Genomic DNA, 13634 nt, shown 5'->3' with positions numbered 1-13634 from the left:
AGGCGGGGGTCCCAGCAAGAAGCGTCCGAGCAGGACGTTCTTGTACCTGCACAACCTGTCGCCTTTTATACCCCAGTGACCCCCTGTCCAGTCAGTGTCATCACCGCACGGCGTGAACATACTGATGTCCAGAGCCAGTCAGCATCCGTGAGCCCCAGGTTAGGACAGTAACTATTAGGGGCGATTCATAACTTGTTGCCCATCCTTCCTGCCTTGTATTACTCCTGTTGTTTTCCTTTCATTTGTCCTTAGCTGGGTTTAATCAGCAGAAAATCTTTGCTGACTTAAAAGGCATTTTGTTAGACTTATGTGGGGAAAAAGAAGAACAGTTTCCTACAATACAGAACAAGAAAACCCCCAAAACCCAAGGTAACCCTGAATCAACAACAACAACAAAACCAGAAGAAAGCCCACAACCAACCAAAAACCAAAAAGAACAACTAAAATAAGCACAAAAAGAAAAACCCAAACAACAAAACAAAGGGCAGTTATCATAAATACCGCTATATTTTGTTGCTTGGAAATTCCCAGTACATAGAAACCACAAATATAGTAAGATCATATGTCTCACTGTGGATTTCATTTTGCTAAGAAGGTTGAAACCTAGTCAACTTAGTGGGGGAAATAAAATGGAAGCAGAAAATCTGAACAGTTTCATCCTAAACAGTACATTATGAAGAGTGATTTATTTTTGCAGTGTTACTTGTAAAGTCTTCTGGGATATTTACTTTCTAGCTATCACAGCAAGCACAGGACAGCCTGAATTGCAAAGCAGTCTACACTATCTCTTTGCATTGTGTAGGCTTGATTTTTTATTTTGCACCTATTAACAGTTTACCAGTGGAACTTGGACTATTCAGCAGTCTTTGTCGTGCTGGTGAAATAAAGATTTCTAATAATCCTCAAATTGCATTTATATTTATACCCCTTATGCATTGATTTACTGACTTTTCCTACCCCCACTACAATTTTGCCTCATGTTACTTACATGCTGGTTCTGCTCCTGAACCTCAGCAACAATAAGTATCAACAGAAGAGGTATTCCTTATGTAAAACACTATATGGTGAGTGATGGTGGCAGATTCTGCCGAAAACTACTTAGTTACCTGTAGAACTATATTTTGTCAAGCACATTACTGAACGGCAAGCTGTTAAAAAAAAATAGGAAGCAGACCTCCATACTTCTAGTGACACATATTCTGTCATTCCCTTCTTGGGAGGCATCTGTTTTGTAGCAAAATCTTCCACTAAAGAACCCAGTCTCTGGTTTTACAAGTGTATCTTCACAACTAGTTGAATACACAAAACTAACACAACTAACAACAGACTTCCAAAATCTGTACGTAGCCTGAGGTCTTGATAAATTCAGCTAGTTTTTCCATTCAAATTATTTGTTGACTAAGAAAACTAATGAGAGTAATCTCTAATATTTATCCTATTTTATTTTATTTTTCCCTGTTATATTGCGATAGTAAGTTTCTCCTTAAAATATGTGCCAGCTCCGTTAGTTACAATGAAATAAAATTCCATCTTATGGTTTCTCAATTCTGCTAGCTTTGGGCAACAAAGATCTAATTTGAAAACCAAAATCTAGAGTAATTATAAAGCAGAAAATCTTTAAGATTATTCAAAATTTGATACCAATTTGATAAATACTTCCTTTAAAGCCACATCATCTTAATTTCTTGCATTTTCTTATCATTTGTCTTGATGACATATTAGGTGTGCTACAAAAATCACAATCTTGGCTACAGAACTAAGGTCCAATCCATGGCAGACTCTGCAGAAGATTTCAGGTCTTTGGTTTTCAATGGCAGATGTCTAATGCTTTTCTTGGAGAACCCATGTGCAAATTTAATGTTTTTCAGGACAGGGGCTGCTGTACTAAACATGAATAATTTGATTTCTTTCCTGTTAATAACTCACATTTTTAGTGTGACATTTGGGGCCCTGGAAATGTGGTGTACTGCCTCTGACTAGAGTACGTGGAATCTTGATGAATAAGGATGTAAAAGTAAAATTAGGCTCTATGCTAATGACCATATCAAATCTGAAACTGTTAATATTTATTTAATGAAAAGTGCTAAATGCTAATGCAACAATACTTGCCAGCCTTTGAGTTTGTGTTATGAATCGTTGTCATATCATATATTACACATATTTAATCTGCTGCTGCAAGCATTCTTTCTTGTGAGTGTTAATAGAAAATTCATCTCCTTGTAGGTTGATTGTTCCTCCAACAGACCCAGTTATCTTCAATTTATCACTGAAGCAGAGTCTAAAGCTGCTTATTTCTGGTACTGTCATCAAATTTCAAGGCTCATTATATTTATTCTGCGCACTGCTAAGCCACATAATTCTGTGCTCAAGTATACAGACAATCAACTGTAATGATGCAACTTTTTTTCATATGGAGCTTCAAAGAACTATTAAATACACACTTGCATCATATGCCACTTCCTAGTGAGATCTTCAACATTTGAGGACAACTGTGTGTACAGGAGACAATCCTAAGTAATTTGGGTCTGATCCTCTTTGAATATAAAAACACTCACTTCTTAGATTATTTTCTCTAGACTGACTTTCAAGTAACTGGTGTTCAAAATGCCAACATTTTCTTGTACAAATTATTTAATTTCTGAAGAATACTGTTTCCTTCTACAGATGGTATAAATTATAGTTTATTCTTAAGGTTATTTTAATAATGAGCACATAGCAATACAATCACACATACATCTTGATTCTATTAATTCTGACATTTGTTAGAAAAGTACAAAACATTTTCCTTTGTTTTTATTAATTTTAAGATTTTTGAAAGGAGGGAGAAGATTTCTGACTGAGATGCAAATAAAAATTCTAACTTAATGTTACTTCAACTAAAATTTTCACACAGCAACAACAAAAAATCTTTTACAAAAAAAGAGCAAAAGTTACAGCATTTCTTAGAATAGGTATTTGCCATATTTGACAACAAACCCCCCAACTCTTAGTAAAATAAGTATTAGTTGCAATAAGTTCTATAGCATGAATGCCAAAATGTCAAAGAACTTGACACATTACCCGAAAAATAAACAATGAAAAATGGAATAACCTTTTCAGAGTTACCACAATAGTGGCAATAATCAGCGTGATCACACATTTTTCTTAAACCTTTGTCTGTTAACTTTCTACTGTACAATTCAATGCTAACTTCTAAAAGTATTACAATTTTCTGAAGTTTACAGCAGTAAGTGGACTTTACAGAATGCAGCTAGCTTTTATTTTGTTTTGTGGGCATGCTTTACCTGATTGGTACTCTCATTCAATAAATAAAGTCAAGGGGGATTGTCAATATACTTTTAAAATTCTAAGGTGTTTTTTTTTTCCTGAAAGATTGACCTGAATGTTCATCCTTTCATCATTCTATCCAGTCACCTTTAAGATAGGTAATTTTAAAACATAATGTGGTCTTCAACCAGTGGAAATGCTCAATAGTTCTGAAATCTGAATATTTTTTTACGAAAAGAAGCATTTTAATATTGGTAATACAGACTTAACAATTCCAACCATACAATGCAAGGTGTTGAGTTACATCCAAATTTCCTGTATGTTGATTTCTATACAACCCAGTAAATTGGCTGAACAATACGCTTACACAAGCTTTTGAATCAGACCACATGCATCTATCTCTCTTGACTACAACAATTTGAATTTTAACATATTTTTAGCATGTAATTCAGCAATTTAGGTTACCTTTTCCTATTAACTGTGCAGGAAAACTCTACTGTTGGAAAAATGCATTTTCAGAGAGTAGGCAGAGCCTACTTTGTGACAGAATAAATGTTAATAGAACTCATTACTTCAAAAGTTAGAATCCATGAGGGCAAAGAGCACCACAGAGTTGTCAGGAAGAACGTGATAGCCTTCACACCTCAGCAATGCACATATCAGTTGGTGATGCTGGTGGTGCTCTAAACTCCTTTAGCTTAGCCTTGCTTCAGGAATAGTTGAACGTTATTAAGTCTTCATATGAGCAGTACAGTGCTTCAGTTTTGTTTAGATATACTAGAGATATGTTTTGGGCAGACTGCCTCCTAACCATAGAGGATAAACATGTTTTCTCAATATATGTGTATTATAATTGGAGCTCAGCTGTCTCATACAGTTGCAAACTTAGGAGTCTTGCCGACACCATTCAGAGCATCTACAGCTCAAGATATGGTACTTGTGATTATTCCAGAAAACATACAATTTATTTGTCAAAAGTCCTTTACGATATCACATTAGGAATTACTAACTGTGGGTGTCCAAGCAGGGATTTGCTATGATTTGCATAGAACTCTTCTATCCCAGACAGTTCAATAAGGCAGGGGAAATAATCAGCCATTTGCAGAGCACAGGACCTGGTGGTCTGTGACAGAGATGCCAACATCAGTTTTCCACACCTGTATGTTGGAACTGCATCATGTCAGGAGTAGAGAGAGTGGCTCGAGCTATGAAATCACTCACCATGCACTGCATGTCTCATGAGAGTGCAGTCAGCTAAAGGCATTTTTGTACCACCCTTAACCACTTTGTGGAAAGATCTTCTGCCCACCTGGGCAAAGCTGGCTAGCTGAAGAAGCTAGCACACTGAAGCAGTGCTCAGGTGTCCCCCCAGCATGGCTGCCCTGCCTTTGTGGACTCGGGTGGATTTCCGTGTGGCATGTACCAGCCACATGAGACATCTCTTCTGCCTAGAGTTATCTGGGGGATTTCTGCACCAAATCCCATCATACAGGTTCCACCTGAAAGCACATACTGAGGTCTTTTAGCTCATCCAAACATGGATGACATCAGCCAAGCTGATAGTGTGGTTTTCTACTTGTACTGCTTTTAGTTCATAAGCCTCTGCCATCTCTCTTGGCCTCATTCCACACATACAGAAGAAAATGCCAAAAACATTTTCAAAATGACTGGTTTCAGTCTACTTTAACTTAATCATTTTAAGCAATGCAAAGCCCTCTTTGCTGAGTTTTATTTTCTATGAAAACTTCACATTTACAAAAATTAGAAATGGAGGAATGGGATTCATTGTCAATTTGCTGACTGACAAGGTCTGGCCACATTTACATTAGCAATCATTTGAAAGCCTAATTCTGCTGCCATGTTTGGTTTCAACACCAATTATAATAGGGTTTTTCTACATGGAGATCCTCCAGAAATGACTGAATTTAGCGCTTTATTTCACTGAAGGTTAATACCACTGTAAGGCATTTATTGAATCTCTGTGTAGATGTTTTAATTTGAAAGTCACAAGCCTTCAGTTCAGTAGAGCTAAAATCTCTTAGGGATTAGGCTATAGGGTAGATTGCTTCCCTTCCAAATGAGAGAATTCACATGGAGGCTGAATAGGCTGTAACCTATGTATATTGACTTTACCCCTTTGGCTAATTTGTCCTACCTCCTCAGACAGAGTAGTCAATAGTGTATTACAAATTATACTTCAGTACCAACATTATTAGTCTGGTAACTGACAGCTTCTTATTTGGAGTAAGCATGCTAATAGCAAGAATCAAGGGGGAAAAAATAAGCCAGAGTCTGCTAAAGAAGTAGTTGCATGTGTGTCATGAGAGTGGTATATTGGCCTCCTCATAAGTTGGAGACTGAGTTATCTGGATGCTTGTGATAGCCTATGAAAATTGTAGATAAGCAGGATGAGAAATAATCACCACCTGTTTGTTTCTTATAATAAACAGTAGAATCTCTGCATATATGGCAATAGGTAAAATTGTTTACAGGGATCATTCTGAACAACTGAAAAATAATAGCTTATGAAACAGGGAAAAAAAGATAGAAGATTATAAAATTTGTCCTAGGACATACAGACATGAATTACATTTTATTGGTAAAAAAGATAGCATGAATGTTCATGTGAAATATTACATCATATACTAAAACCAAATGCTTTCAATTTTTTAATGACATTTGGAATCTGTGTAGTGTCTAGCCTTTTTCTCTTTACAGAAGTTCAAACGCATCTACAACCTGTAATATAGCAAGAAAATCAAACATGATGGAAGGTGATCCCCTTTATCACAGCCAACTTCTATTCTCACAAGAGAAATTCTGGGAACTGTCATCTTCATCATAATATTATTCCCTTACCAAAATCATAAGAAAATTTCTTCATTTGCTCATGGAAGAAAACCTTGCAGAATGTATCCTGCTTGTGAACCTGAAAAGTTAGTTTTGGCAGCTAAACAAAAGGTATGAAATTATGACCTGACCCTGACCTCATGTTCTCACCTGCACATTCTGCTGGTTCCAAGATGTAGGCCTGCCTGCCTCACCAGTGCAAGCTGGCCAACATGAGATACCACATCCTCTGCATAGCCCAGGCTGCAGAGCACCAAGTACTAGGTTAAAAACAGACAAACTAGGAAATACAAGCACCATCTCTGAGGCCTAGTTGATACCGTTTTTGTTTATTCATCTGAAAAACTACTATCTGTTTATAGAGTACAGATATGCTCCTAACACCTCAGAAAGGGATTTCGTCTCAGGAATGGTGGTAGTTTTGAAAGCTTATTCTCTTTCATTTTTTTTCATAGTCTGTACTGAAATCTACACCTTAGCAATATTGAGAATTTACTGTTTTGGGCAATGCAAGAAAAACCTGTGAGCCTTAAAAACATACCAGGTCACGTGTGGATGACCTACCTTTTATAACTTTAAAGGCTGGGCCAGATGATCCTTGAGGCCCCTTCCAAGCTGACATTCTAATATTCAATGGCCTTTTGCAAGGTGCTAATCTCAGCAAAGGATTGTCATCCTTATTCATATTTGTGTTAACCCAGCAGGTGAAAACAACATACCAGAAACTACCTATTCAGTTGCTGATACTGAATTTAGCACCTTTTGGTATTCCAGAGGCAAAGCAGGTTTGGTGTTGCTTGAAGGTGTCCATGCAAACCATATATAATTTTGTTCTGAAATTATATATATATACATTTGTTCATAATGGGGGACACCTTTCCCTATTTGTGGAGGGAAAGGTGTTTACTATGCAATAACCACATATATTTTAAGACTTACTGGTCAAATAATTATTTCCTCTTTAGTAACTGCATCCACCTGCAAGCAGAGAACAACTGAAAACTATGCAACCTGACACTACCATGTAAATCTATTTACTTGCAGGCTCCAGAGAGATGCATTTTTCTCTGCTGCAAGCATAAAAGTCACTAAGCAACAGTTAGGACAAATACATTGTTTTTACTCATCACAGAGAATGGTCGGTACATATCTCTTGCGAACAGACATTAGCTTCTAGGCTATTAGTTTCTTTTTGTCATGATCACACAGTCTTAAAAAATAGATAAGTGAATAAACAAGAAAACAGTAGGCAAAAGAGGGCATGATTGCTAGGTGTAATTATTTGTGGCTTAGAGTACTCTTCTCATGCAAATGAAACTCAAGTAGATCAAGAATGAGCCACAATATGAAAGAGAAATAAAGTAACTGTATAAATTTCCATAAGAGAACATATCACATTAAAATAATATTAATAAAATAGCAATACTTGCAGGAATGTATACAGGGCAAATCTAGACCAGAATCTAATTGTGCTAGGCTACTTACAAACATATGCAAGCCTGTATCCCAAGCAATTTGAAATTGTGTAGGAGAGAACCATACAGGTAGAAAGTTACAGAACCTCTTTTTCCCATTAGAAAAAACAAAAGCTGGGCCTAGGGAAATCTACAGCATGTGCAGGTTGCTGTGGGCTCTTTGTCAGAGTTAGATACTAAACTAGATTCCCAATCCTCCACTCCCTTGAATGAAAGTCATTTCACACCTTTTGCACTTCTCACATTTTCCATGCCAATTCTTGAACTCGTCAGTTATTGCTTTGAAACCATTATTTTTACAATGGGACAGTGGGATTGAGTGTATTCTCAGCAAGTTTGCTGAAAATACCAAGCTATGTGGAGTAGTTGACATGCTGAAGGGAAGGGGTGCCATCCAGCAGGACCTAGATAGACTAGCGTGAGGGACCAATGCCAACCTCATGAAGTTCGACAAGGCAAGTGCAAGGTCCTGAACCTGGGTCACCGCAACCCCAGGCACAAATGCAGGCTGAGAGAGCAGTTCTGAGGAAAATGACTGGGGGGTGGTAGTAGATGAGAAGCTTGACGTGAGCTGCCAGTGTGCACAGGAGCCCAGAGGGCCAAGTATGGCCAGCAGAGCAAGTGAAGTGATTCATCCCCCTCTACTCTGCTCCAGTGAGGTCATGGGCTGGTACCGGGGGGCTACCGGTTGTCAGGATGTTTCCGTGACTTCCCCCCGCAATGTGAAGAGGTTTGTGAATGAGCCTGAGGGTCACACGTGGTGTTTGCCTCTCTCAGAGGAACGGCCGCTGCGGGACCGTATCTCAGAGGGTAGATTAGAGTACCCTCTCACCACGCTCACAAATTGTTACTGAGACCAATGTTGAGTTTACGAATAATCGGTTTATTAAGGGTCAACACAAACTAAGGGATCAAGGTTCAGGAGAGGTTGTCTAGGTGTATATTGGAAAAGAGATTCAAAGGTACTATGGTCTTATTAAAGGCACACTCTGAGGGAGAGGTGTAAAATCAATGGAGTGAAACGGTAGGAGCTGAGCCCGGTAAGAAGACAGGCTGAGGGAGTTAGGGCTATTCAGCCTGGAGAAGAGAAGGCTATGGAAGGACCTTATAGCACCCTTCCAGTACCTGAAGGGGGCCTACAGGAAAGCTGAGGGGGGACTTTTCAACAAAGAGGGAAGTGACAGAACAAGCGGTAATGGTTTTAAACTGAAAACTGATTTAGGTCAGATATCAGGAAGAAATTCTCCACCATGAGAGGAGTTATGCACTGGAATAGGTTGCCCAGGTAAGTTGTAGAAGTCCCCTCTCTGGAGGTGTTTAAGGACAGGTTGAATGAGGTTTTGTGCAACCTGTAGTGTGAGATGTCCCTGCTCATAGCAGGGAGGTTGGAACCTGATGATCTTTAAAGTCCCTTCCAACCTTAACCATTCTGTGATTCTACTCAGATATCTATTTTGTTGGTTCACATACATCAGGTCCCTGTGCAGTGGGTTATTAACAGTCACACAAAAAAGACCTCTAATTAACCATCTGAACACTCTCAGGTCAGTAACATATTTCTTTGGTGCACACACACTTGTATACGTTTACATGAAATCAGATGTGCTTGCTGAATCTTTTAAAGGAAAGTTTAAAGAATAGTGAGGAATTTTGACAAGACTAATTTTCAGCTTGCTTACTGGGTTCCGATCTCTCAGACTTAATAGTCTGTATCCAATCTGTATCTCCACATCAAATCCAGCCTTTCAGCAACAATCACCAACTAATTTTGTTACAGAAAAGCCAGCGTGAAACTACTGCAATTTCCAAACTTTAACCTCTGCAGAACACTCTTAATTGTCAAGATACCCTACATGCTATTTAAAGGACCACAGAGAGAGGGCACCTCAGGAACCACACGTAACTCTTACCAGAAGCAAAGCAGGCACGAGAGTAGGAAGGCAACTCCTCAGTTCAGGTCATCTCAAGGCAGGATGGCAGCCCTAGCTGCTCTTCCTGGTCAATGGCTGGGGCATAGGCTGCAGCATGGCAGATATGTTGCTCACGAATAAGAAAGAGTAAGTGGGAATCTTTTTCTCCAATAAGGGTTTTCTCATGCAACCTCATAGGGTCTGAAAACCCTCACTCTTTAACTGAGAAGCTGTCTCAGGTGGGAATAGTGAGTGTCTGGCCAAAGCGCCAGAAGAGGCTGTGATAGACAGTACTGAAATTACTCTCACAAAATGGAATTGATAATAACAATTGGAGCAAAGAAGTAATAGTAAGAAGAGTGCATGAAGCTTTTCAAGAAAGAGTAAGTGATCTTTAAGGGAACTTGATAATTGTTAAGACCATGTGTCATTAGGCAGCTGTGGTGATATGGTTCTCTAGGTCACCTTTCAGAATCACTGCAAGAAATAAAAAGTAGCATTGGAAATCTAACATTTAAGGAGAGTTATGCAAAATGGTGAGCAATTCATAGGATTTCTCTTTGCAATTTCTCCTCCACAGGAAGTCTAGTGATGCTGAAAATAACAAATGGATCTTCGTATTCTCAAACCTTCACTGTGTACTCATGCAGAATAAGGGAGAAACATTTGTGTTGATTGTCAGTTTGACTCAGAATTGACAACAATGCTCTTGATCCCCTCCCCCTCCCACCCAGGTAGGGAAGAAGAGAGAAAATAAGAGAGAGACTGTCTGGATTGAAAAGAAATCTACACAGCTTTAATTAAACACTAATGATAAAAGAAAATACATACAATTATATACAAAAGTGTTCAGGAATGTGTAAACCTTTGTTGCCTCCCTCCACCCCCAGCAACTCCCACAGCACTCTCCTTAGCTATGAACAGTCTGAAAAGTCCCAGATCACTGCTGGAGAGAGTGGCAGAGCAGACAGGAGCTTAGGGTAGACTTATGGGGGTCAGGAGATGCACAAACCTAGGCGCTGACGGTGATGGATGGACAGAGTCCTCACTGGATGCTGGCCATGGATGAAAGAAAAGGGAAGAAGAAGCAGGAAGGAAGTTGTCTTCTGTGATTTCTGACCTTCCTCTGAGTTTACGTAGATCTATGGAATGGAATATCTCTGGCCAATTTTGCTGTCTGTCTAATTCAGCCTTCTATGGAGAGGGTCGTAGATCTCCTGGATCTGAGCCGGCAGAGTAAAGATGTAAGCTTGAAGTCCTGGCTATAGCATAAACATTCCAATGCTGGTTATCAGACCGAGCTGGAACATTTACTGCTAGTTAAAAGAGAGCTTACTGAAGGAACGAAAAATCAGTAACAGGAAAAGTAGCTTAATCCTGGCTTAAATGAGGGCATTGATACAAACCTTTAATGACACATTTTAAGATCCTGAAAGCTCACCTTCAGTATTGAGCCTTGTAATGGATAAATTTAGTATATCTACAATCCTTCTATGTTAACAACTATTAAAGTGAGACTAGGGATGATCCTGTAACGTAGACATTTTCAGAGTATTTCAATAACAGATAAAAGAACTGAATGGAAGACCGAATCATAGTAGAAACACTGGAGTCTCACTGCAAAAACTTACTGTGGCAAAGTAAGTCCTGTGCAAGTTTTTCTGAGCTTTTTAGCTTTTTTTTCTTCCTTTCATTTTGTTGTTCTCATTCCAGTTTATTATTCATTCAGCTCAGTTTGCTTCTGGTTCACTTAGTTTTGACATATGACTAAACAAAATTGCCAAGGGCACATAGATGATGGATGATACAATGATGACAGACTTATTTTCATCCCAGTTCTAAATTCTTCTAAATAGGACATTTTTCTTTCTAAGCTCAACACAGTGCATGCATGAAAGCAGAGAAGTTCACTTGATGCGACTGTGATGGAAGAAAAAGGAAGAGAAAGTTAGACTTCAGTTTTGTAGCCATATTAACTTTATTTGGATTCTTTATTGCTAGGAATTATCATTCCTCACAGTATTTCAAAGAGACACTAGTAAGTGCTCTTACATTCTGATGTGTTTTATGGCAGTCTTAAAGAGCTTCTTTCTCCATCCTTGTCAGGAAGCAAAGCCACCGCAGAAACCGCACAGGCTGGAACTTGCAGTTCAACTGGCAGCGGGAGATGAGAGTATGCAGCACCACAGGGATAGCTGTTATTAGTGAATATGAAGAAAAGGCTGGGGAAACAAAACCCCATTATTCAAACAATAAAGCTGCTAAGAATCATTTCCCTAATATGTGTTTGCTACCTCCACCTGTCTCTGGGGGCACAACTTCTACGAAAGGAAAGGAAGAAAAATTTTGCCAAATACACCATAGGGAATTAATTAGGCCAGTTGTATCCTAGTTTATATTCCCGGAAATGTGCAGAAAAGAGCTGGAAAGTTTTATTTCTGCACCAAAGCAGAATAAGGCCCTTGGAAAGAAAAAAGTGTGTACATTAGCTGTAGCACTATATAATGACATAACTATAAATGGCATCATAGGGAAATGCTGCTTTAGACTTGGTGCATAAGAAATCCTTCATTTCTGTCTGGTTTTAGTTAACTTCACACTAATCACACACACACAAGACACAGACAACAAAAAGCGCAGTGTTTGCCTACTTTACCCTGACCCGTCCCTTCTTCCCGGGCCCAAATTGCTTTGTTCCCGGTTTCTCTCCCTCCTTCTCCACAGCAGCAGAGGGGGACAGGGACTTCACACGCTGGTGGTTCTTGCTGCTCCTTCCTCCTCAGGAAGAAGGATTCCTTACAGTCCTTCCCTGCTTCCCCACGGTGTTCCTGCCATGAGAGTCCTCTACAAACCTCTACTTCATGAGTCCTTCCCACAAGGTCCGGATCAGGCTGCTCCAGTGTGGGCTTTCCAGAGAGTCACAGGTTGCTTCAGGAGCAGCCACCTCCCCTGGCACCGGGGTCTTTCAAAGCTGCCTAATCACAGTCCACTGGCCACAAATCCTCTGGCCACAAAATCCAAATCCACCGGCCAAGTCCACTGAAGGCACCTCCTGGTGCCTTCAGGGAATGTTCCACCACGTTCCCCCATGAGTGCAGGGGCACAGCTGCCATCTCGCCATGGGCTGCAGGGAAACTTCTGCTTGGGCACCTTCTTCCCCTTCTTCCTCACCAACCACCAACACAGCTGTTCTCCTCCTCCAGATCAGCTCTTCTCCCTCAGCTCAGGTGTTACATCAGTTCTTTCATATGTTAATGGAAGAGGTGCATCTATTGTCCCTCTAATGGCTCCTTGGCTGGGTTGGGAGCAGGGGGAGCTTCTCAGCTTCTTCCCTCCTTCCCCTGCTACCAAAAAAACCCCACCAAACCAGAACACTTTTCCTTCATTTCAGTGACCTCCACTTACCAGGTCATGAAGAAGATTCAGTTTCTCTTTTGGTCCCTTTGTAAAGAACTCCTGCTTTAACACTGGTAACAACAGAAGAACTAATTATTGTGGTTATTTTAAGGAACTTCTTAGTTCTGTGCTCCTTGACTGCAGAAAGGGAAGGAATATTTCCTTGAGTGCAGAAAAACAGGTCCAGAAAACTTAAAAAAATAAATAAAATAAAAATGCTGCAAATATCTTGCAAATGAAACAGTGCAAGACAAATGCCTGATTTTTGTGGTGATCTATAGCATTTAGGAACATGATGTTAGAACTCCACATTAACTTTTTTTTTTTTTTTTTTTTTTTTTTTAAAATGAGTGCTGACCATAACACAAAACTGAGATGTTGACTGTAACACCTCATTTTTCACATCAGTATTAAGAGATGTGCTTGAAATCCCATGAAATTGTCTGAAAGATGAAATTGATGTGAGGGTGACTCTTTTTTCATCCCTTAAAACAGAGAAAAGTAATGAAATTCCTGTAGATATTGAAATTTTATTGAACATTGCAGCATCAATAGTAGAAATTTTAAAAACTAATAACCTACTGCCTGAGCTACAATTAGCCATAATTACAAAAAGCACAGTAACCTTTGCAAGTCATGCTGCCAAAATAAATAGTAAAACCCCTTCAAACACCTTTCTAACTTTCCTCAAATCAGTGGATCTCCACCTTCTTGTATATTTTAAAACTTCTGCAAC

The sequence above is a fragment of the Chaetura pelagica genome, unplaced genomic scaffold (genome assembly GCF_000747805.2).
Source record: "Chaetura pelagica isolate M959 unplaced genomic scaffold, ChaPel_1.0 scaffold126, whole genome shotgun sequence".
Lineage (NCBI taxonomy): Eukaryota > Metazoa > Chordata > Aves > Apodiformes > Apodidae > Chaetura > Chaetura pelagica.
Note: the sequence above shows the minus strand (reverse complement) of the source record.